This window comes from Ambystoma mexicanum, chromosome 4q (genome assembly GCF_040938575.1).
Source record: "Ambystoma mexicanum isolate Mex_15411 chromosome 4q, UKY_AmexF1_1, whole genome shotgun sequence".
In the NCBI taxonomy this organism is placed as follows: domain Eukaryota; kingdom Metazoa; phylum Chordata; class Amphibia; order Caudata; family Ambystomatidae; genus Ambystoma; species Ambystoma mexicanum.
Window position 1 is genome coordinate 801,547,805 of NC_090928.1, and position 27,074 is coordinate 801,574,878.

Genomic DNA, 27,074 nt, shown 5'->3' on the forward strand with positions numbered 1-27,074 from the left:
TATTGTGCAAGGTCCTCAGGCTAAACTCCTCCTCTTTGATAGGTGGTTCCCTTGCCTCATCAACTTCCTCTCATCTCCAACTGTCCCCTACTCTCTTCCTCTGGCTACCTTGCCCTCCTCCACATCCTCCTCTGCCCCCTCTCAACTCCTTCCACACCTCTGCAGGGCAAACCTCTTCTGTACCCCTCCCCGGGAGGTCTTTAAGGCTGTAAGCCTTCTCCATCTTGCCAATCTCAATTCTTGCTCAGCTGTTAACCACTCCTCTGACCATCTGTCACCTCTTTGAAGAACTCAACTTTGATGTCCTCGGTCTCACCAAGACGTGGTACATGGCCAGCTCTGTCACAAGTTTTGACACTCTCCTCCCCGACGGCTACAAGATCCTCTCAGCCCCCAGATCCAACCAGCCTGGAGGTTGTGTAGCCTTGATCTTCCCTATGTGGATTCGTGCCCCTCTCATTCCTACTCAAGATTACTCCTCTTTTGAATGCCTAGTCTGCAGGCTCTCTTTTTCTCTCCTATCATCTCTCTTACTGTTGCTACCCTCTACCGCCCCCTTGTCAAATCACCTCTTTTCTCTATGTGTGGGCTGACCTCTCCTCTTCCCTCTTGGCCTCAACCACTCAACTTCTCCTCCTTGGTGCCCACAACATCCATCTTGATTCTACATGTCTTCATCTGCACTCTTTCGCCACCTCTGCAATTTAGTCTCCCTATCTATCCTTCCCTCCAGCCTGACCCACTCAGCAAACACACACTTGATATCTTCCTCTCATCTGGCCTTCCCCTCTCTACCCCCTTACCACTCCTCTCTCCTGGAGTGATCACTGCTTCCTCTCCGCTCATCTCTCCATCTCCTACCGCCAAGCCAAGTCCACTCCTAGATTGCCACCCACCTTCTGCATATTCGTCCAATGAAGCGTGTGCAAGTCGAGGTCTTCTCTGCAACCTTCTCCCCCCCTCATCCACCCCAGGCTGACTTACACCCTGATACAGCCCTCTCTCTTCTCTACTCCTCTATCTTTGCTACTCTTGATACTCTTGCCCCATCATGAGGATCCATTTGAAGTCCAAATCCAAGTGCAAGTCTTGGTATGATTCTAACCTAGCTACACTTAAACGAAAGTGTATGGCAGCGGAGGGGAAATTGAGGTCTTCTTGCTCATCCTCTGACAAACTGGCCTGCAGCCTGCTCCAAAGGCAATATCGACTCGCTGTTCGCACTAAGACGAGAGTCCACATACAAGCCTGCATCTCTGCAGCATCTAACAATTTGGCTAAACTCTTCAAAATCTGCAAGGAGCTGGCCAACCCTGCTGCAGACTCTACCCCCCCTCTTCTCACCACTGAGGCTTGTTGCAATGCCCTTGCCTCTCACCTTATCTCTAAAACCAAGGACATCCTGTCCACCCTCTCCTTCACCCCCTCCTCCTATCTCTCCTATCCTATCTCTCCTTCTCGTCTTGCTGACCCCCCTCAGCTATCCCCTTCTCGCTTTTTCCTCCTTTCCTCTTTTCTCCCCTGATGAGGTAGCTAGACAAGTCCAATCCATGAAAACGTCATTAAAACAGGTCCATCCCTGTTCCTCTAAAACCACTAAGGACCACATTGACACCCTGGTTCTGGCCCTTTGCCGATTTCTGCAACCTCTCCTTTGCCTCTGGCTCTTTCCCTCCCCTCTTAAGCACTCCCTTGTGCATCCTCTCCTCAAGAAATCCACTGCTGAACCATCATGTACGGCAAATTACTTCCCAATTTCCATGACTCCCTTTTTGGGTAAGCTTGTGAAAAATCTGGCCATCTCTCAGCTTAATCTTCATTCCGACTCTGTTGGCTCCCTCCATTACCACCAATTTGGCTTCAGAGCTGCCAGAAGCACGGAAACTGCTCTCCTGAACATCCGTGAAGACCTGCTGTCCAACCTCAATTCTAATATTCCCCTGTCCTCATCTTACTTGATCTCTCCTCTGCGTTTGACATGGTCAACCATACCACCCTGCTCAATCGTCTCCTTGATCTGATCGACCCTCCCAGGTACAACTGCGGTCCTTACTATCTTCTATCTCCCTCTCCACAAGCGGTGTCCCCAAGGGGTTTAACCTCTCGCCCTGGCTTTTCAACCAATACCTGGCAGCTCTCGCCTACTGTATCTCCATTTTCTGCTCAACTTTCCAGTGCAATGCTGATGACACCCAACTCATTTTCAGGCTTGCTTCAGCCTCCTCCTCTCCTTCCCTCATCTGTGATTGTCTAATCGCCATTCAAAATTGGTATACCGCCAATGATCTATGTCTAAATGCCAACAAAACCAAGATCCTCCTGATTGGTACACCATCTCCATCCTTTCCGCTCACTCTCTGGCCAGCCTCCCTTGGCCCTCCTCCTACCCCCAAGGCCAAGAACCTCGGGGGTTATCTTTGACTCTACACTTTCCTTCTCCGTACACCTCTCTGATGTCTCCAAAAAGTCAAATTTTTAATTGCACCTTCTTAGAGGTACTCTGCCTTTCCTCTCCTTCCCTCAAAAGCTCACTGTCTCCCTCCCAAGCTCTAATTCTCTCCAGACTGGATTACTGTAACAGCCTCTTTCTAAATCTATCTGCCTCTACTCTCCGCCCTTTACAACTAATCCAGAACAGGACTGCGAGACTTGTCCTTGGCCTCAAGCCCCGGGATGGTCTCTGAAGCACTGAAATCCGTTCATTGGCTCCCAGTGGATTCCAGGATTCAATTTAAAACCCTCTGCATTGCCCACAAGCCTCTGGAGCCTGAGTCCAAAATACCTTCAACTATCCCCCCGTAAATACCTCCCCTCTCGAGCCCTTCACTCCTCTACTACTAACTCCCCCAGGGTTAGTCGTTTGGCAAAGAAATGTGCTGGGGGTAGGTCTTTGTCTTCTGGTGGTGCCTCCCTTTGGAACAGCCTGCTGGCCACCATGAAACTTGAGGAAAACCATCTCCCTTTCCAGAAGCATCCAAGAGCTTCCTCTTTGCCTCGGCCTTTGCCCCCCTTCTCCCCTGTTGATCTGTTTCTTCTCTTGGCTTCATGCACCTGGCCACCACTGTCATTTGGGCCCAGGTACCTGCTCACCCTGTCAGACTCCTGCACTGCCTACAGGCCACCCTCTCCACTAGGGTTCTGTATCTGTACGCATACAGCCCCCCTCCCACGTTTCTTCTGCACTTATCAGATATACCTTATCTGACAACTTTCACCTGCGACTTGCTGGCTGCACTGCCATGATTTTATCACCCTTATTTATTTATTTTATTTGATTTAATATGTTTTCTGTTTTCTCTCCTCTGCTCCACTCTTTCCATTTCCCCCCCTTCCATGCACTTTCCCCGTTTCCGTTTTCCATGCACTTGCGCTTTCTTAGATTGCCACTGGGCCTTGTAAGATTATTAATTTGTGTTCTCCCTTGTTCCCCTCCCTTATTGCCTGGTTGTGCTCTGAAACACTTGTTTTTATGAGCGTGATATAAATAAAATATCATTTAATTTCATTTTCCCCAGAAGCTCAATATCTGTAGAGCTCTGGTATTGTGTAGGCTGGACTACTGCTACGGCCTTTTCTTTAACCTCCCCATTTGTTGTCTATACCCCCTTCGGCTAATCTACAATAGGGCTGCAAGACTTATCCTTGGCATGATGCCCAGGGATGGTTTTGCTGCAGCCCTAAAATGTGTACATTGGGTCTTGCTAATTGCAAGGACTATAATATGGCCAACTTTGTTTCCCTAAATACTGCACTGCTACAGCACTCTGCTGCTGTAACTCCAATACTTTGCTTGTTAAAAGCTTTTTGAAACAGAGAGCAGGAGGCATGGTTCTGTGTTTGGCTGATGCCTCTCTTTAGAACAGCCTTTCTGCTCTTTTTATACTTGAGAAGGACCTCCTTATGTTCGGAAAAACATCTCAAAACTGTGCTTTTGTGTCCCTCTTGTATTTAATCCTGTCCTTGCTAACTCGTGACACTGCCACTGACACTGGTGGCTTGGTCCCTCATAAACCTCACAGGTTCCAGACCCTATATTTAGTCAATACCAGTACAACTCTACACCCTTCATTACTGCCTTTGCGGTTCTACCGCTTGGCGATTGTGTACAACACCACTGGGACTCCTTTTCCCCAGCAGGTAGTTAATGGCCTCCCACTCTGGCATGTCTTGGTACTTTCCTTATGGGTTTCTATGAGCACTTGTTAATCCCTGCTCCTCTTTCCATTCATGCACTGCACTTTTTTTGCTGCACAATGTATATGTGCATTTATAGGAGTGTTGTGTATATTTTTCTTGGATAAGCAAGGGAAATGCACATGGAAAAGATTTGTACAACATTTTTTAAGTGGCAGTTGGTGTGTGTGTTTAATATGCTGGTAGGGTTATCTGTACAGCTTTCTGAACTAATTGGTTGATATATGTGTGACTGTTTCAAAGCAGGCAATGAGTGGTGTTACAACCATTACAGTAACAAGGGTAGAAGGGCTGTCCTGTGTGATGGTGTGCATGTGCAATACAGGTTTTTTAATAAGAAATGTCCTAGTGATGGGGACTGCAGGGACCACAGAAAGTCATAAAGGGCCATGGATTATGGTCCTTAATGTATGCTATAGAAAAGTATTTGGGACAGATATAGTATACTATTGTTCATTATTTCCATTAGCATAGTAGAAAATGCTAATGGGAATGTTGGAGAATCTTATTGAGTCCAACTACTTTACTGACAAATGTAAAGTAGATGCAGTCTATGAGCTTATATTGTGTTACTTCTATTTTTTAACTGTGAAAGGTGGTTCCTAAAGGAACTTTTTATTTGATGTTTTTTGATTTTGTTATGTCATCTTTGATGTCCTGGGTGTTAGTGTTAGGAAGGCACGATGGTGGTGCGAGATATGGTTGCTTAGCTTACCATAACTGACACATGTCTGAGGTTTTTCGGTTTTACTTGTAACCGTAATGTCCCTTTAAAAAAGTTTTTTCATTGAATATCATAGGTTTTTATTAGTGCAACTTAACCATAACGTCCCTTCTTTAACAAGGTTTTTTCAGTCAATATATATTTGTTAATGTTGAAGGACATTTGTACCGCACACTATCACCACTGGAGTGGTCCCTTGGCGCTCTGGCGGCTCTGAAACAGGAGGGGAGGTTGAGTTAGTGGGAGGAAGCAGGAAAAGTGCACGAGAGCAGTGATGTACTGTTGGCGGCCTCAGCCCGGTGGGTCCATTGGCTGGGCCTGGGGTGTTTGCAGCCGGTAGTCATCGTGTACTGTTGTGCAAGGCTATGTGAGTTTTTGTTTTGTTGTTGTAGTGTAGTGAAGTTTGTGTGGTTTGTTGTGCTGTAGGTTTTAGTTGTGTTTGCTTTGGAATTTGAGAGGTGTATGCAGAAAGGGAAATTGTTAGTAGGGGTTGGTTAGTTTACGTCTCTATCCTGAATTGAAGCGCTCGACTTGCGTAGTCTCCCCTGTTGCGGCTCTGTCCTGATCTGGGTCTGACTGGCATACAGGTTCCTTACTCCTCTAGCCCCCGCCTCTAACATGCTCTCTCATAGCTCCCCTTATCTTCCATTCATACTCCTGTGGCCATTACACCTGCCAATGACAACCTCTCAGGTAGTGGGGTGATTGCCAATATCTTGATAATTCCACACCCATATGGTACTTGGCGATAGTTAATTAAGGGGCGGGCGAAAGTGTTGGTGGGATTGTCTGGGTAGTTGACTCATTCTCTGTGCATATCGCCTGTGTTCCAGTCTAGCCGGTGTCACCCGTCCAGGTGCCGTGGGCGTTACTCTCTCAGGTCCGGGATGTCTGTGTCTTTTTGGTTTAGTCATTTATATAGATATATATATATATATATATATATATATATATATATATATATATATATATATATATATATATATATATATATATATATATGTCTACCACCATATTATGGGGGAGAGTTGTCCCCCTATATTTAGCATGAAACCTATGAGGCATTGATATTTTCTGTGACATTCTATCTCTATTAACATTTGACTCGTTGAATGGATCTGGGTGTAACTTTTTGAATACATGAACTTGCAATCACTGTTTCCCCCCAATTCGCCCCCAACTGGAACATTTGGGGCAACTTTATTAAATGGTTGAAAGGTTATTCAGCATAAAAATGGAAGTTGTTCTCAGACTAAGCCCATTAATTTCCCTGTATAGTACAAGGGTTAGACTGTAGGCATCCACATAGGAAAAACTGCTGCATGCATTTGTGCCAAATGAGAAAGAAGTTGGGTACAAAGCGGTACAAATGTGCCTTTGTACCTTTTGGTGGTTTGGTCTACATTTTTAAAATACTTAAAAAAATGTTAACGAGAAGTGGGTGCCCCTGGTCCCAAACACATTTTTATTTCTCCCGTGTTGCATTGCAGAACTGAGGCTTCTCGGAAATGAAAAGTCATATAAGTCATATTTTTTGCGCTGATTGTGAGTTATTCCTGCGATATTCCTGTAGGAACATGAAAAAGAAAACTGGAAAAAGGATAGTTCTACAAATTATATTTGGAGGAGGGCACACGAGTGATTCACATCATGGTAGGTGTGGGCAGGGGGAAGAGGACAAACTGGTGAGTTTTTCACTTTTGGGGGGTCAGAACCTTTTCTTTTTACCATAACATCCCATGCGAAGGCCACCGTAAGATTCCAGCAGTAACGGAAGTGCGTCACAGGAGGAAAGAGGCCAAATTATTGTAAGAGTGGGGTTTGGGGTGAATTGACTTTAGGGAGGATGTGGGGAGACTGTAAAAGCAATGTACCACTTATTATGGGTTTCTATCCCGGTTAGTGTGATTCCAGTTCACTGTGCCTCTTTTGTCTAAATGTTAGGGAAACATATTTTGTTGTACAGTACCAAGTACACGCACATCTGTCTTTCCACTATGGGGTTGCTTTTGAAAGATAGGTTTTTTTCTTATTGTTGACCGAAGTTTTGTATGTGTAAAATTTGTTTCAGATTCCACAGCTGCATGGGCCCTTAAGCTATTTCTCTGGTGTGTTGTTAAATTGAGGAATCAGGTTTTATTTAATGTTTTGATATTTGAAAATGTTTTGTAGGTTATGTAAAGATGTATACATCTCAGGGACGTCATTTCGCCAAAATGCAAGGGGAAGTGGAATTGATATCACACAACCTGTGACCTCTGCTGAGATTGCAGGAAGTGATGTCATTTGACCCCACCCCTAAGTGACATCACTGGAAGTGATGGAACACAACCTTTCACCCCTTGACAAAACAGGAAGTGGCATAACATAGCCTTTTTTTCTAAGTTCACCACAAAAATATGGTTATATCACTGTAAAGTGATATACATTTCATACAAGAATGTATCACCATATGTATCGTAAATATCAGTGCGTATATGCCCATATTACTAAATTACTGTGAATGCATGCAGATGTCCAAGGCCAAACGATAATGAAGTGTTATTATATAGCACTTACGCTTAAGCGCTTCATATAGAACAAATATACATACAATATCACCCAACCTGTGTTGGCTGAGTTGATCTTGCCGGGAGTCGAACCTGCAACCTGCAGATCACACACACATTGCAGCAGCGAGCACTCAACCCATTGAGCTATTTTAACGGCCATAGCTATCAGAAAACCACCCGTTCCATAAAGAAAAAGCCAGATGTTGCAGGAGCGTCAATTTAAAAAATAAATAAACAATTCAATGTTTTTGGGTAGCAAGGGAGACTACAGGGGTAGCAAGGGAGACCTCAGGGGTCGTAGATGCGACCCCTGGTGATCCCTAAATGACATCCCTACTGACATCCCTACTATGATTCATTTTTATTGCTATTCAACTTGATTCTATGTTATTGTTATTTTAACCACATGTTCATGTTTTACCAATTGTGCTGCTTTTATTGTGTTTCCACTAATGGACACTGTCTTTGAAGTAAAGTTCCTGATGACGATGATGGCAGTGGCGGCGCACTGTGGATTGGCTCACCCTGACTTTACACTATTAATACAAAGAGCGCTTGCTCTGTGACCCAGCCAATGGACTTCATTTCCGACCTCCTCTCGGTGCTGTGCTGTCCTCTAGCATCCTTTCCATTGCAGTATATGAGTCCAGTCTTCTTCTAGCTGCAGGGTGGACCCGGCGTCTGCGTTCCTGAAACTGTTCTGTTCCCAATGTGTACCCCTTCCCTTTATTTATGTGCGGGTGCCACAAAAGCCCCCACCTGTTGATATCTTGTATTACTGCGTCCCTCCTTGTTTTGCTCACGCCCACGATAAAGCTTATGCCACTGCCGCATATTTGAATGGATCTCCATCACACAATCTCACCGTCGAACGATGTGGTTCCACGTTGCGATCACTCCCTTCCTCTCCATGCCTCGCAACACTAATCTTTGAACATCATTCTCTCAATGACTGCCTTGTATTTGTTCACAATTCAAATTCATATATTGTTCATTCATGGTTTACTCAGGCAACTACTCAAAATGTCACACCTAATCTGATCAAAATATTCCACTTCAACAATCACAGTTGCACAAACAGGTAGTTTCGGGGTAGTAGAGCCATGAAAGGCAAGGCAAAGGGGTATTAACAAGCACATCAGTATGCAAGAAGTAATTTACTAGCGTTGAGCTGATTTCTTTAAAAAAATGTGCATTCCTCAATTCAACTTGAAAATGGAAAACTATATGACTTGCTATATCCACTGCACGTCTTTTCAATTCCAGATACATTTAGACGAAGTGTCATATGCAAATGTAGATGCCAATGCTTGAAATTAGTTTTTCATTTTCTTAATTAAATTACGGCATGACCTGCATAATTATCAAGTGGTGCGCAGGAGATGCTTGTGGAATAATATCACAAAGTTGGCATCAGAAATTAACTTTATTTCTAAAACACTACCAGGTATTGGGGGTCATTATGTGTTTGCTGGTATCCTGCTGATAATTCCGGGGGCATACCGGCAAACTGACCCCATTTTTCCCCCCAGCTGTTATCCTGGTATTTACGGGATATTCCAAGTGGCAGAAACGCCAGTAAATCCCCATTCCATGTCGTCCCGTAGGGATTGTTTTTTTGTTTTTCTTGCTGGTGGGGGCATGATTTAGTGGCAGCTAAGGCCTGGAGGTAAGTCAGTGTCCCCACGGGCAAACCTGGGTTTTCCTGGTCTGGAAAATTGCTAGTGGCATAATTACCGGCAATCTGTCCAGACTGAGGAAATGACCCCCATTGACTGTAAATCAGGGTGCGCGTGTGTGTACACAGTGATCCAGGTAACGTTTATTTACATGACTATTTCCAAATATAGCTTCAGGAAAGCTGCCTGTTTACTCTCCTACTGATGAAGGAGATCGAAAACACAGATCAGCCACTGCAAGTCAAGCATCCATTGTGAGGGGCTAGAGATGAGTGAACGTTTTGAAACCTATCACCTTTTTCAATACTATTCCAGGGCACAGTGAAGGACTGAATGTGGATTTAAGACCATCTTTTTGAGTGAATCTTTATGACTACTCACAAGGACTGGCAATGTGTAAAGAACTTGATTTGAATGAGGGGCACTGTTAACATTAGCACTCATGCAGACTCATTTTGCAATAAATTCTAACTGGATGGCGAGGACCATCCACATGAACACTTACGGTTTCTGGGGTGCCCTGCATGCAATTTTAAAAGTTCACAAGGCGTGGGGGAGACGTGGGGGGCGAATGAAATAGTAAAAATGATGCAGAATCGCTTTTGCTCTTTAATTTTCATCTCCGTTATGTGAAAAAGTCATCGCTGCCTGCAAATGAAGTGTTGCAGAAGGCATTTAGCAATCCATCTGGTCTTTGGCAGGTGCTAAACCTTGGTGGATTCCATATGAACCCATTCGTTTGACGCCTACATGTGGAAAGAAATGCATTGACTGACAGGATGAATGAATACGTGGTAAAGATCTTACCACTGCTCCGTGCCCCTCCTCTGCGTTGTGATGCATCAAAATGGGGAGGCGAGGTAACTTAAGCTGTAAAAGCATTTTCCTTTGCTTGTGCAACCTGATTTGCCACTCCACACCATTAAAAAAGAGGCTGCTGGGTCCCATGGATGCAATGTTCAATTTTTACAAAACGGGGTCCTAAAAAGAACGAGTCAAATCGCCAAATCGCCCTTTTAGAAACTGGGACATTTCAGGAGGGAATACTGCGTGGGAGAAGGGAGGTGACTTGAGAAATTGAAAGGGAAAAAGAGGGGCATCACCGTAGGAGAGAGGAAAGAGTGAGAAGGAACAAATAATCTTCCACCTAACCAATGTGGCCTGGTATAAGTGCACGTGTGTGTGTGTGACGAGAACATCTTCTATACACTTACCTTTTATTCTCTATTTAGGTAAAAATAAAAATGTCGCCTGCAAATTACTCTTTGTAGACTACATTTGCAATGGGTTTCATTGGAATGCTAAATGGAGGTGGACTCCATGATATGATAGGTTATTTATAACGCGCTTAATACCCAGAGGTTTCTAAGTGCAGACCATTGAACGTGTGTTGTTTGTGTCGTCTTGCTTCCAAGGCGAGCACATTGCCCCTGAGCTATCCTCCATAGGAATCCAAAGATTTACAGCAGTACACAAATCTCATTCTGGCATAAAACAGAGAGGTTTTGCAGCCGGAGGAGGCAAGTGAAGGGGAACATGTAACTCCCCGTGCGTCTCCCGCTCCACCTGTCAAATGTGAAGAAAATGCCCCAGAGTGGTAAAATAAGGGTAGACTGGCGTACATTTTTTAGGCATTGTTTGTACACTTATTTTGCCGCTCCCTGGCTTTCAAAATGAGCCCCTTTGGAGGTAATTTAATAAAAACGAATTGACTGCCGCGGACCACAAACATTAGCACTTACATGCTGTTGAATCACTTCTGTTCAGTTTAACATTTTACAAGGTGGAGTGCAAAGATGAAAGGTAACAGCCAGGCAAAATCACCTTTGCTCTTCACTTTTGGGGTATCAATTCATGACAGCATTGAGGCATCTTGAGGCATCAAAAGAGACTTGTAAAGCCAATTTACGCCTCACTATTATGGTCTGCCATCTAATACTGGAAGGTGTATGATGGCATGCGGTTTACGCTTTGAAACCCCGATGTATAAACAAGGTGATGAAAATGACGTGTGTTTGCCTCACATTTGCGACTTACTACAAATACGCCCTGGCAAGTATGACTCATCCCATAATGAAATGGGCTTACAACCCAATGAGCAGCCAATTTTACTGCTCGAAATAGCACCTGGTCCAGAGAAGGTGTAATTTGAAGGAGTAAATTGGCCATCAAATCCGGTGGCATGAATCACGTTCAACGAGGCCTCCCAACACCTATCAGAGGATACAAAGATAAAAATACACAAAAGTAAGTGGTGGGAGCAGCACAAATAAAGAGGAATAAAATAAAAATGTTGTCGCAAAATGGAGACAATCGGAACTTTATCTGTGCATCTCAACATGCTACATAGACTGCTGGCAGAGGCACTGATTGGTCACCAGCAATGCAATCAGGGACCCATCAGCATGTACTCCCGGCCACTCCTCAATCAGCCTATCAGACTGTACCCCAAACCCCCCCTAAGGCAGCCCAGACCTTAATGCCCCAGCAAACAAGGATGTACAAGTACAAATTGGCTGCTCATTGGGTTGTAAGCCCATTTCATTATGGGATGAGTCAAAATAATAGCTCATGGGCAATGCGTTTGTCTTGGAAGCAAGCCAATGTAGAGCAGCATGGGTTTGAAGCACAGGCCACACTTATAGTCTGGACTCTGGCATGAAGTGCAATATAAGAACCCACTTTCATATTTGCTGTCTGCTCCCCATCTTCTTCAGCCTTCTAGCAGAAATCAGCTCTATATATAGCCCAATAGGCAGAATGCAACATCTATTCCCCTGAAGAAGCTCCTAACAGTGCTCCATGTCTATGCTATAGGCACATTCCATCACACTGTGGCCCAGGAACATGCAATTACCCACTCGTGCTTCTCTGACATCCAAGTCCTGAATGCCATGATGAGACAGCTGAATCACCACATATCCTTCCACACTGACACAGTTGCCCATAGCCAAACAAAACCAGTGTTATGCCATTGCAGACTTCTCAAATATTGTGGGGGCGTTCAACTGCACACATGTGGCCTTTGTACCATTCAGGGCAACAAAGCATGTCTACAGAAACAGATCTGCGCAACAATCCAAGAATATGCAGACAGTTTGTGGTGCTGACCCAGTCTTCACACATGAGTATGCCAGATTTCTGGGATCCAACCATGACTCCTGGCTCACAGCATACATCACTAGAGGATTACAGCAATGATGGGCATGGCTGCTGGGTAAGTACATGAGCACTACACAACACACACGAGAACAAACGGTTTATGGAAACGCAATCCATGGACAAAGAACACATGCAACCAATGCTCATGAAAGCATGGTGGCAGGCATGCTCATATGGAAGGATTGCCAGTGACAGGCAACCAAAGTCCCATTATGGTTGTGATTGGAGGCCGCTAGGAAGTATCCATTAATGAGACACAAAGGGACATATGTACGTACAGATTATGGGAGGAGGCAAACATCAGTGAAGTAGTACATGAGAGAGCCTACATGACCAAATAACGGGAGGATATGTATCGTGCTGGACTAGAGCATGAGTGAGCCAAAAAGCTCCAGGCCAACTCCCAGACTCGCATTCCCCTTATTTTTATTTTGGTACTTAGAGTCTTTTTCTCCAAAAAACCGCCATAAGGAAGATGACTTGTGTTGTTCTCTATTTCTGGATCTTCAACCCTTCCCTGATGGTCAGTGGCATTACTCAACCACCAGCCGGAGGGAGATTCCCTCCAATCTTCACAATTCTCTCATCAGGGTCCCAGACACTGTTTGTCCCTTCTCTGGGTTCGTATTTATAATTTTCACAACTTCTCATTGGGTCTCAGACCATTTCAGGATGCTTCCCATGGGTCATGAGCCTTGTGGCATATGGATTAGGACTCGCTATCCTTCTTACCTCCCAGCAGGTCTGACCGTTGAAGATTCACCTTTATGGACTCCTGCGCACAGTGGTGGCTTTTTGAGGGACTGGAATTGGCCATCCGTTCCTCCTCCGTGGTCGTCAGCAGCTCAAGTCTGCTTCTGTGACCCATGACTGTGGGCAAGGTAAGTGTGACTCTTTGACCCCTCGGTCTACCTTCTCACTGAGCCTTTACCTTTGCCTAGCCTCACAGCTAAAGGACCGACTGACATCCGGTCCTGGAGAGCCACCTTCTGCCACACAACAGTGTTTCCTGCTCTTTGGTTTTTGCCCTCTTTCTGCTCCCACATCTCACAGCTTTTATGCTTGCTGTTGCTCAGGGGCTGGCTTAACAGCCAATTTGACAACAAAGTAAGTCCTTTTTTCATATTCATCCTAAACAGATATAAAAGACTAGACTGATGATTCAAGTTCTCACCTCCTCTTCGTCTCAGCACATGCTAAATAGTACTCCCTTAGGAAGTCCCTGCTCTTCCTCGTCTCAGTAGGTATTAAGTTGTCAGACTTACAGACATACATTGAAGTACGGTATATGGAGTTAGCAAATATGAGATTGGAAGGTGTACAAGGTGTGGGTGGATGGTTTTCATACCGCGTTCTCCCGAGATGTTCTCCTTTGCCTTTAGAGGGGAAGTCTCTTCATATGAGATTCTCCCACTGAGTACCACCCCCAGGGGGACAATGGGGTAGCAGCATCAGCACCCCAGCCTCATGGGAAGGGGCCCGCTATCTGTGAAATTATGATATCTGGGGATTTGTCACATACCTTTCCCCTTACGTTGGTGGCTTCCCCTTCTAAAATGGATGACAAGGTTTCTCACACCTCCATAGAAGATGGTTTGGCTGGTGTTGGGATACCACCTATTTTAGTTTCTAGTCTCATTCCTATTTGGACAATTTGGGAGATCCACTGATTGAACTGGGGGACACCGCTGTCTAGGACCAAATGTGTAGGAGGGTTGGTAATTACTGCTATTGTGATCCATGTATTCTTCCCCAAGATTTTAATCAGAATTTGCATCCGTGGATATGTTTTACAGTGGCCATGGATGCAGTTAACTTCCTCTTCTTGTATTGTTTTCCAACACAGAGGTAGTAACCTGGGAAGCACAGCACATCTTTTGCTTTCATTGTCTAATTCAGCCAATATCTTCCGTTGGTGAAGGGTTGTAGGTAGTTTGTATATGGTTTTACCTCCTGCATAAAGGCAGATGGTTCTACCTCTTGATTTTAATTTCCTACACTTTATAGGAGAGCAGGTTGGGGCTTTCATTCCAACTCCTGTATTTAGGGTGGATGTTTGTGCACAAAGAACATTGGCAAAAGACATGGTATAATTCATGGTAACATTTCCTGCTCAGATTGCCTGACCTTGTTCGGACTAGGATCATCCATTAAGATGGGAGTCAACCTTAGATTAAAATGGCAACCTTTTGTTATGTGTCTCCTACATGAATAGCATGGTTGTCTCCCACTGGGAGACCTAGACAAATGGATGTCCCTTGTTCTTCCCGGACCTCTTCCTTGGGAATACAAGGTTCCCTGAAAATAATATTTTGGAGGAAGGGTACATTGGATTTATAGTCATGTGTCCTGAATTGGCCTGTTTGGGTAATGGTTCTAGAGTTTCTCCCTGTAAAACTAGAGATTGTGTTTGGACACACAGGCTGGGAGTAACAGGTGACTGGTAAGTTTTCATCTCATTAGCCTGATCCATGGTGGTATTTTGGAGTGATAGGGAGGTTGGCAAGCAAGAGATCCCTAAGGAACAGTTCTCTTTTTAATGATCCATTTCCTCTTTTGAGTTCCTCTCTTGAGAATTAGGCTCCTTGACCATGACACCGGGAGTCTCTGTAAGGTCGCCATTGCATTAAGCACAGTTGGTAGAGTGGGCGCTCAACAAGTTGGGAACCAATTAATGACCTCAATGTTGATTCTATCAGGGCCTGAAGATTCCCCCCCACCCCCCAGCTGCAAGCAGAGAAAGGATAACATCTTCTTATGAAAATGTAATACTGTCGGTTAAGGGGAGTACAGGACCTGTCCTCAGGACCCCAGCCAATGAGGAGTTAAAAAGTATACCCGAAAAATGGGAACTCCACACTTCCCGATTGATTACACTAATTTCAGTGTTGTCCCTGGATGTTGTCACTTTGGCTACCAACCTCTAGAATCCCTGCATATTGTTGTCTTGCACCATCTGGTCTAATATATTTTTCTTCTTGCATAAACCTTTGTTTCTCATTTTTTTAGTGCATGTAGTTGCCACACTATTAGAATGCTGGCCCTAGTTTCCAAGCACAGTCTTTGTTTTGCCTCCCTACACTCCAAGTTAAACCACAGAGTGTCAGGACGCCAGCTACTCAAAATGCTAAATGGACGAGTTTGCCTCGTTTTTAGAGCCTCCATTAAATTATGTGTTAGGAGCTCAAACATACCAATGACATTAGGTTCCTCCTAGTTAGGATTAAGTATAGCTGCTTTTAAGGGGCCAATGTTAACACTATTTAACATACTTTCTATTTGGTCCCTATTAAGAATCATTTTTGATTTTACGGTGTTTAACTAATGTTATGTATTGATGTTTTAAGAATGTTAATGGCTAATGCTGAATAACAATTATTTCTCTTTCTCTCCCAAAATGTTCTCCTCTGTCCTCAGAGGGGAAGTTCTTTCAATGAGATTCTCCCGCTGAGTATAACCACAACGGAGGACTATCGGGTAGCGGGCTCACCACATTGGCATCATGGGACAGTGCTCCATCTCAGAGAGAAGTGAGGACATCTTGGTATTCGTTACAGTACTCAATGAACACTCAGTGTATACACAATCAAGGGAAAACATCAGTAGGGTGTTCATGTGCAGATATGAAGATGGAATGTCTATCAAGTTATGTTAAAAGGAAAGTAGTGCATCTCCATGGGAGGAACATCCTTTTCAATTGAGGCTTGCTTCCATTGATGCAATTCCAGGTGTTTCATGCCTGGGGGCAGGGCACATGAAGGTGACATGTTGGCAGGATCGCCCACCCACAGGCCACATGGGCTAGCAAACCAGAAATACAACATTGAGAAACATACGTGTTCACACATGTACAAATTAAGGCTAGAATAAGCCACTATATATTTACATATATACATGCCCTTGGGCGAACACCGGCATCATGTATGGTTGCCATGGTACCAACTGGCAAAGGAGGAAATTTCACATAACCAATCCCACACCATACCCTGGCATTCCATCCTGTGTTTGGTCATCTCATCTCATAGCAATCATACCCTGTCTGCACAAACACATAACTCTACTGGCCTATCCTGCAATGCAGTGGTCAATGTTAATGAGCAAATTCCATCATATATAACTTCAAATACTCAGGTGCATAAAACTGTGATCCATATTTTGCAAGTGTCATAACACATATTTCTGAACGGTCTGGAAGTAATTTGTTTGAAATTCTTGACTCATTGAGACATTTGGGCAATGGATACTGATCTTCAGAACTATTCAAGGCTGCCTTATGGGCTCTTTTGGTATTCTGTGGTGCTGAAAAATATTTTTAAATGACTGTCTTTTAGGAAGCCTATTTGTTGTGATTTTGGTCTGTCTTCCAGTGTCTTCCAGTGCATCAATGAAACCAGAAAACTCTGTTCATTCAGTTCTAAATGCTCCCAAACAGAATAATTTACATATTTGTGGTATGGCGTCATGAAGCTTTTTATCACCTTAATCTGTTTAATGGGGCCTTTTACAAAGCATTGCTATGGCTTTCTTGTCCCATGTCTCCTTACTTGAGTCATTTCTCCCTCATCAAGTCGTAGCCACTAATCGAACTCCAATCAAACTAGAGTCCACTTATATATTTGCAATCCTTGTAATAATTACTGTATGAGGCACATCGTACAAGGGGTCCACACTTTTCTGATTTCTCAATTGGTATTCCGGGTTATGGGTCCTGCATATTTTCTGAGGGGATAGATAATTACGTTTTTATTTCTGTTGTTACTAGTGCTTCCTGGTCTACCTAGGGGTTTTGGAATCCTGCATGGTCCCTGGAGTAGAAATGGATTGTTAGACTGCCCTTTTAGGGTTTCACACCTAAAAATATATATTCAGTAAAAAAACTTTGTTAAAGGGGCATTATGCTATTTATATCAATGCATTGCTTAATGCACTAATTAGCTCATGATATTTATCCCAATGATCCTTGACAGTTTTTGGTCAGCATTATAAGAATCCCTTGTATAAAGTTTTTATGAAAAGTAAATGCACATGAGATGTCATCAGTGATGTCATCAATGACATTTGTGATGTCATCTTTGATGTCCTGGGTGTTAGTGTTAGCAGTGCACGGTGGCGCGAGTTATGGTTGCTTATGTTACCATAACTGCCGAATTTCAGGGGTTTTTCAGTTTTACTTTGAACCATAACGTCCCTTTAACAAAGTTTTTTCACTGAATTTCATAGGTTTTTAGTAGCGCAACTTAACCATAACGTCCCTTTAACAAAGTTTTTTTACTGAATTTCATAGGTTTTTAGTAGCACAACTTAACCATAATATCCCTGACTTCATATACATGTAACATAGAACATACTAACCCCTCGTAGTGATTTTAATGTCCGCTGACTACCGCGATGTCCGCGGACATATCGAAAATCTGAGTGTGGTGAATGTAAATTTAAATAGTGTGCCCCATTTCCCCTTTGAAGTTGGCTCTGAAAAGAGCTGTTTTTTTTTTTTTTTTTTTTAACAGATGCTTGACAGACACCTGTTATTTTGTATTTTTTTTCTTGTTTTCTTTTCTTACTTTACTCCTAAAATCTTCACATAACCTTCTCCAAAGCAACCCTTACATTCCAAAATAGAAAGGCATTTCTCGCAAAAGATAAAGAAATGCCATCTTCTTTAAAATCAACAGCATTACTGGCATCAATATTCTCATTATTACAAAAGAACATACAAGCTCTAAGCATGAAGGCACACATGCCTCGGTTGATGACACACCTAGCAATGTTTTGCTGAGGACAAAGAAATGAACTATTGTCCCATATTGCCCTAGATAGTAATCCAGAAAAAATAACTTTCGCATTGGGAAGGATCTTCATTACGGCTTGAACCAAGCGTTCCAAATCAGCCAACAAAGTAGGGGCACTGACGTTGCCCAAATGGAAAGCACCATAGTGCAAAACTACCACATGCGGACTGTTCATCGTGGCCATATCCTCACAAACTTGTACAATTCCCTGTACATTGCAATCAGGCACAGTGCTCCACACCACCTCCACTCCTTTCACATCAAAGTTCTTTGCAACATGCCTGCATTGAGCGTACTGTTGTAAACCATACACAAACATATCTCCAAGCACCAACACCCTGACTTTCTCTACTTCTGCCATCTTCACCACACACAGTCTCTTTCAACACAAATCCACAACCTCGACATCTGATTGGCTGATCCGTACAGTCTTCTTTCCATGTTGGATTTCCTGGAAAAACCCGGATGTAGCACGCCCTGTCCACGAACAGCCGCGGTGTCCGCAGACGGCGTCCTCTTTACTCTCTGTGCCATTCCCTAATTGCATGCAGCTAAGCAATCACACACTACGAATAACTTCCTCAGAACAACCCCATTTTGTGAATTTTCGAACATTTCAGGACAATTATCATTTCATTATTCAACATATTAACATTACAAATATTATACTTTACTCTGCACACAATGCTATGTTTCTCCATTAGTAGCTCAGTATACTAGATAGAATCCCATAATACAATGCTATTTATATCAATGCATCGTTCAAAGCACTAATAACGGTATATTTATTGCAATATCCTTGACACTTTTCTCGCAACATTATAATAAAAATCCCTAGTACTCAAATTCAATGAAAAGTACATACACATGTGATCTCATCAGTGATTTCATCAATGACATTTGCGATGTCATCTTTGATGTCCTGGGTGTTAGTTTTAGCAGTGCACGGTGGTGGCGCGAGTTATTTTTCCTAGTTTACCATAACTTGCGATTTTCAGGGTTCTTTCGGCTGTACTTAGAACCATAACGTCCCTTAAACAAACTTTTTTTAATATCACGCAAACAATATACAAACATGGCGTGCAAAAACCAACTTCTACAAATGGCTTTACACAGAATGTTGCAAAGTAAGAATTTATGCTCGTTCACAGTGAAGGTCAGCTGCTTCCATTTTGTTCTCGGGCCCTGGAGAGGCTCACGAAGCGGACTATAAGGTTGTATTGTGTTTTGACCTTGACAGACAGAGATTGTGATGAAAGACTTCTCTTGAAGGAGTGTTGCTAAAACATAAGAGAAGATAAAGATGAAATTTCTGAAACGAAACCACTTTTATATATTATATCACTATGCGAAAGATCGTTCGCACACGCGGATTCGTATTTTGGGACTGCATCACTCGTAGACAATGGAAATTGCAATTGTACTGTAAGTAACCCTTTAGATTATTTTATACCAAATGTAATTACAATAGCGTAGCATTAAAGACCGCTCAAGTTGAACTTGTTCGTTGAAAGTGGCATAATGTTTTCTACCGCACACTATCACCACCAAATTGATCCCCTGTCATTTAGAGGGCTCTGAAAAAGGCAGACGACACAGGGTGGGTTAATAGAAATAATTTAACCGGTCTATAGGCGGTCAAGCGCTCTACTCGCTGTGCCACTTCACTGTTGCCTGTCAAGTGGCACAGCGAGTACAACGCTCGCTTTGACATCCGTGCACAGCTTGCTAACGCAAGTTCGAATCCCGGCAAGGCCAAACTCAGCCTTTCATCCTTCCGTGGTCGATAAATGAGCACCACACACCGTGGTTAATAATAAGCACCGCTTAGATACCTCACGGTTCTTAGCGCTATATGAATGGGAAAATATTATTATTAACATACTCTGTTGCACTATCTTCGATAGCAAATAGTTTCACGCCCTAATAAATAAAATGATGATTTTTAATGAAGATCGGCTGGTGAGACTAATTTATGTTTTTTAAAACAGGTATGTGGCCCCATTTTGCCTATGTCACGATTTACAGACTCCAGCAGATGGGGTCTTCAACTGCCAGGTGCAGGTCCAAATATGCAACTTCATGACCCTCACCATTTTATGGGACAATCGCCAAGGACCAATATGCCCTTACACAGTACTAGCGGCTACAAACAACATACCAACCAATAGGGTGGTCTAATGGCTGGTTGTTGGAGCAACCTTCCGATTATCAGAGTGAGCATTTACTGCTTTTATCATAAACCAACAGTCTATCTACCGCAAAGGAACAACGCGTGGCTCCAAATAAACTTTTCCTGATCGACAGCAGAGACAATAGCAAATCGCTGAATATTCACTAAACATTTCATGTGAAATAAATGTACTTTACGAAATGTACAATCCTGCTGTTTACTTTTAAACCACAGTTTCATATTCCGAATTGTGGCGCACTGAGTTGTAAGCTGATCTAACACCCTCTGTACCGCAAAGGAACATCGCGTGCCTCAACATGAACTTTTGCAGATCGACAACAAAGACAAATGCAAATTGCTGAATATTCTCTAAACATTTGATGTCAAATAAATGTACTTTACAAAATTTACAATCTTGCTGCTTGCTTTTAAATCACTGTTTCATATTCCGAATTGTGGCGCGCTGTGTTGTGACATAATATGTGTTGCGTGTTCATCGTGGCCATATCCTCACAAACTTGTACAATTCCCTGTACATTGCAATCAGGCACAGTGCTCCACACCACCTCCACTCCTTTCACATCAAAGTTCTTTGCAACATGCCTGCATTGAGCGTACTGTTGTAAACCATACACAAACATATCTCCAAGCACCAACACCCTGACTTTCTCTACTTCTGCCATCTTCACCACACACAGTCTCTTTCAACACAAATCCACAACCTCGACATCTGATTGGCTGATCCGTACAGTCTTCTTTCCATGTTGGATTTCCTGGAAAAACCCGAATGTAGCACGCCCTGTCCACGAACAGCCGCGGTGTCCGCAGACGGCGTCCTCTTTACTCTCTGTGACATTCCCTCTTTGCATACAGCTAAGCAATCACACACTACGAATAACTTCCTCAGAACAACCCCATTTTGTGAATTTTCGAACATTTCAGGACAATTATCATTTCATTATTCAACATATTAACATTACAAATATTATACTTTCATCTTGTACTCTGCACACAATGCTATGTTTCTCCATTAGTAGCTCAGTATACTAGATAGAATCCCATAATACAATGCTATTTATATCAATGCATCGTTCAAAGCACTAATAACGGTATATTTATTGCAATATCCTTGACACTTTTCTCGCAACATTATAATAAAAATCCCTAGTACACAAATTCCATGAAAAGTACATACACATGTGATCTCATCAGTGATTTCATCAATGACATTTGCGATGTCATCTTTGATGTCCTGGGTGTTAGTTTTAGCAGTGCACGGTGGTGGCGCGAGTTATTTTTCCTAGTTTACCATAACTTGCGATTTTCAGGGTTCTTTCGGCTGTACTTAGAACCATAACGTCCCTTAAACAAACTTTTTTTAATATCACGCAAACAATATACAAACATGGCGTGCAAAAACCAACTTCTACAAATGGCTTTACACAGAATGTTGCAAAGTAAGAATTTATGCTCGTTCACAGTGAAGGTCAGCTGCTTCCATTTTGTTCTCGGGCCCTGGAGAGGCTCACGAAACGGACTATAAGGTTGTATTGTGTTTTGACCTTGACAGACAGAGATTGTGATGAAAGACTTCTCTTGAAGGAGTGTTGCTAAAACATAAGAGAAGATAAAGATGAAATTTCTGAAACGAAACCACTTTTATATATTATATCACTATGCGAAAGATCGTTCGCACACGCGGATTCGTATTTTGGGACTGCATCACTCGTAGACAATGGAAATTGCAATTGTACTGTAAGTAACCCTTTAGATTATTTTATACCAAATGTAATTACAATAGCGTAGCATTAAAGACCGCTCAAATTGAACTTGTTCGTTGAAAGTGGCATAATGTTTTCTACCGCACACTATCACCACCAAATTGATCCCCTGTCATTTAGAGGGCTCTGAAAAAGGCAGACGACACAGGGTGGGTTAATAGAAATAATTTAACCGGTCTATAGGCGGTCAAGCGCTCTACTCGCTGTGCCACTTCACTGTTGCCTGTCAAGTGGCACAGCGAGTACAACGCTCGCTTTGACATCCGTGCACAGCTTGCTAACGCAAGTTCGAATCCCGGCAAGGCCAAACTCAGCCTTTCATCCTTCCGTGGTCGATAAATGAGCACCACACACCTGGTTAATAATAAGCACCGCTTAGATACCTCACGGTTCTTAGTGCTATATGAATGGGAAAATATTATTATTAACATACTCTGTTGCACTATCTTCGAAAGCAAATAGTTTCACGCCCTAATAAATAAAATGATGATTTTTAATGAAGATCGGCTGGTGAGACTAATTTATGTTTTTTAAAACAGGTATGTGGCCCCATTTTGCCTATGTCACGATTTACAGACTCCAGCAGATGGGGTCTTCAACTGCCAGGTGCAGGTCCAAATATGCAACTTCATGACCCTCACCATTTTATGGGACAATCGCCAAGGACCAATATGCCCTTACACAGTACTAGCGGCTACAAACAACATGCCAACCAATAGGGTGGTCTAATGGCTGGTTGTTGGAGCAACCTTCCGATTATCAGAGTGAGCATTTACTGCTTTTATCATAAACCAACAGCCTATCTACCGCAAAGGAACAACGCGTGGCTCCAAATAAACTTTTCCTGATCGACAGCAGAGACAATAGCAAATCGCTGAATATTCACTAAACATTTCATGTGAAATAAATGTACTTTACGAAATGTACAATCCTGCTGTTTACTTTTAAACCACAGTTTCATATTCCGAATTGTGGCGCACTGAGTTTTAAGCTGATCTAACACCCTCTGTACCGCTTAGGAACATCGCGTGCCTCAACATGAACTTTTGCAGATCGACAACAAAGACAAATGCAAATTGCTGAATATTCTCTAAACATTTGATGTCAAATAAATGTACTTTACAAAATTTACAATCTTGCTGCTTGCTTTTAAATCACTGTTTCATATTCCGAATTGTGGCGCGCTGTGTTGTGACATAATATGTGTTGCCTTCCGGGTTCTGTGTAAAGTCACTTAGGACTGCAGAGAAGTGGGCGCGTTTGATGACGCACCATGTAACGTCACGGAGAGAGGCGGGGAATATGAATGCTTTGATAATATCAGGTTTAGGGGCGGGAGATATGATTTAGTGTCGCAAAAGCAAGTCAGGCAGGTCAATAGCGCCAATCATAGGATTATCACATAATGTTGGCGCACACCAGCCGGATTGTCGGTTGACGCCCATAGGAAATTGTACTATTAGCGGACAAAAGGAGTGGTCTTAAAACACTTTCACCCTGACAACGAACAATACAAACAACGTTCTCAGAACACCCCCATTTTGTGTAATTGCAACCATTTCGGGACACCGCAAGTGTTCTTAGAACACATTCAACTAGACAGATTACAATACGGACAGCGTCCTGAGAACACCCCCAGTTTGTGTATTTACGAACAATTAAGTACACCGCGAGTGTTCATAGCTCATTTTTACCTTCCTTGCAAACAAAAATGACACATACTCCGTCCTCTAAACACCCCACCATTTAGTTTATTTACAAAATGTCAGAACAGCCGTGTTCTCCGCGGACAAATCGAACGCAACAAAAACGTCTAGCACATAAAAAAACAAAACATTGAACCTATCTCATACTCCCCCACCCTCCCCAAACACTCTTACACACCAACACACGGCACTGAATACAATTTTTTATCCACGTTTCACCGCGCTGTACGCGGTCGACGGCGAATACAAGATGGCGGGCGCCACAGAAAATCTGGTGCGCTCCACGCCAGTCGCCGTCCAATCAGCGAACACGTTGCATGTCCGCGGACATGACGCAAGCCGCTGGGCCAATCGGGGTGCTGTCCGCGGAGCGAACAGGGAAGTCCGTCCGTGAAGCGAACACAGATATCACAAATTATTTTGCCTTACATTTTGGTCATTTTTAAAAAAAAACTACTGGACGGATTTACACCAAATTTGCAAAAGCACGCTTTCGGGACCAGACCGCCGCTCCTGCCACAAATTTGGTGTAAATCCGTCCAGCGGTTCGGGCTGTAGCCGTGCGCAAAGTTTTTTCCCATTCAGTCTATGGGAAAAAAAAGTTTTGGGACCCCCCCTATAAATTTTCCCCCCCTGGACGAAACCTCACCATACTTTGCAAAAAAATTCAGAGTGGGTCAGAGTGGGTCATATAGTTTTTTTGCAAAGTTTGGTGAGGATTCGTCCAGGAGGAAACACCAACTTAACCATAACTACATGACCGCTATATTAGCATGGATTCATGGAGTTGTTGTTTGGGTTTACTCTTATTTCCTCTCTTGTCCATTCCTGACATATACTAAGGGGGCCACTCTCTCAACCTTTCACCAGAAGGATTACATATTCCTCTGAAACTAACAGGGAAAACATTTATTCTTGTTCTTGTCTCTTTGGTTATGTTTGGAAAGGGGAAATGGTGTATCTGTCATGCCCAATGTCTTGGCTATGAACAGGCTTACTATATCCAAAAGCATTGGAATGATATGTGCAGTAGAGTTGTAGTCTCAGTAATAGGAGTCTCCCTTCTTCTATGAAACGTATTTGTCTCTGAACATTAGCTACTGAATAGGAATGTAATAAATATTCACACTTTTCTTTTCTTAATTTTGCATTATTCTATATTCATGTTGTCAAGTGTTGTTTACATTGAACAAGTTGTTCCCTAGATTCAATAAGAATGGCACAGCTAAATTTGAACAAATTAGTTCTGGAGGTTGTGCGCTTTGTTACGCCTTTTGTGAGTAATCGTTCTCTTTCTGACAAGCATGTATTTCATTCAATGTCTCTTGGTTTATAGACTGCTAGCTAGCTAACTCTTTCTTCAGTTTTTCTATCATATTTCTCTCTTAATGCCACACTGTATTTATTTATCTCACTAGCTCTTGTGAAACCACAATGCCCTGATTACTTTGTATCAGTTATTGTGCCAATTATGTGGTGAGTTGGTGTATTTCTTGGCTGGCAGTGTCCTTTTGCTGATTTAACTGAGTATCTTGCAGTTTGATTATTTTAATATTCTGCAGCAACTGATCAAACTCAACTTGTGAATGCACATCTTGCATGATTTATTTTATTATTATGGTATTTATTACGTGAGGACTTAGCTTCGAGAAGCAACATAGCACCTTACAGGGGTAAACAACAATACATATACATAACAGAGTGTTTAACAAAGGTATACAACAGTACAGATGCATAACAGATCTCTTTTCAGAGGTAGCAACAGAACAGATATACAGCATGGGCTGGGATACAGAGGGGCACAGAGGAGGAGTACAGCTGTACCGGTTGGTGGAGAGGAGAGGGGTGGGCGACATCTAGGGCGTCAGGTGGCGCGAGGGGCGAAGTGATGGCTTAGGTGTAGAGGCAGAGTTTTGTTATTGTTTTAAGTATGGACCTAGCTCGAGAGCAGTCAAACAAAGTACAGAGTGTGGGTAGCCAGCATTTAGGCAGCTATCTTTTAACAGTAGCATGTACTGTGAATTTAACTTCATGCACCGGATGTGCTTCCATTTGTCACTTATTGTTGAAAAGGCAATTATTTTAGATTTGCAAAATTGGAGAATTTTGGGGGCATTCCAAGCTGACACTGGGATCTAGTTCCAGAGGGTTGGTGCATGACAAGAGAAGGATTGTTTGCAGGTCCTCTCTTTGCGGACAAGTTGTGATTCAAGCTGGTTGGTTGATTTGATGCATACGGAGCATGTCCCACCAGATATATGGAACTTAGTCGCTGGGTATGCTGGTGTTGCTACTCATGACTGCTTTGACGATAATACATGCATCCATGTACAGTATACTGGCCTTGAGAGGAAGCCTATGTAGTTTGTGTAGGGCAGGGGTGATTCAGTCAAATTTCTGTGCACCCTTAATAAAGCATGGTTGGCTGCTTTTAGGGGAACCAAGTGAGCAGCTGGGAGCTTAGAAGGCGTTTACCCCATCAATGTAAGAGACGACAAGGGCCTTCAGGCAGCCTGGAAGTCCTGCAGCGGGATAAAGTGTTTAATGTTGTGAAGAGAGGAGGTTCAGAACCATGCTGTTTTGGGGCCTTTTTGGCTATGTGTTTCTGGAAGGACAGGCTGCTGTAAATGGTGAAGCCGAGCGTTATTGCTGAGTCAGGAAGTTGTGGATCAAATACTTCAAGGTGCATATCATAAAGCCATTGTTGGACAAGTAGTTGTTAAGCAGGCGGACCGATGCAGACGAATTCAGACTTGGAAGTGTTTAGTTTGAGGTAGGAAGTCAACAACCATGATTGGATGATGACAAAAGTAATTGCGGAGATTAATGCTGTCCGCTTGTTATTTACTCTCGCAACTAAGTATCATCTGCATATTGGTGGATTGCTACATTGGGATTTTTGTGGAGAATGACCAAATTATATATGTAAAGGTTATCAAGCATTGGTGAGATGATGGTTAGTAAGTTAGCACTCAACAATTTCATTTGGACGGTCTGGTGTCTGCCCGAGAGGTAGGAGGTAAACCAATTCAGTACAGTGCCAGAGGATTCCATACCGTTAGCAAGGAGGGAGAGGAGGATGCAGTAGTAAATGGTGTTGAATGCAGCAGAGAGGCCAAGGAGGACGAGGAGGTATGTGTCACCTGTATCTATGATTTGGATCGTATCATCCACTGCCTGGATGGTGGCTGTCTGAAGGCTACACTTGCAGCAGGATTTTGATTGATAGTCATTAAGGAGGTGAAGTTGATTGATAATGGCGAGTAGTTGTGTAGCAACTATTTTATCCAAGATGATGCCAAAAAGTGTGAGGT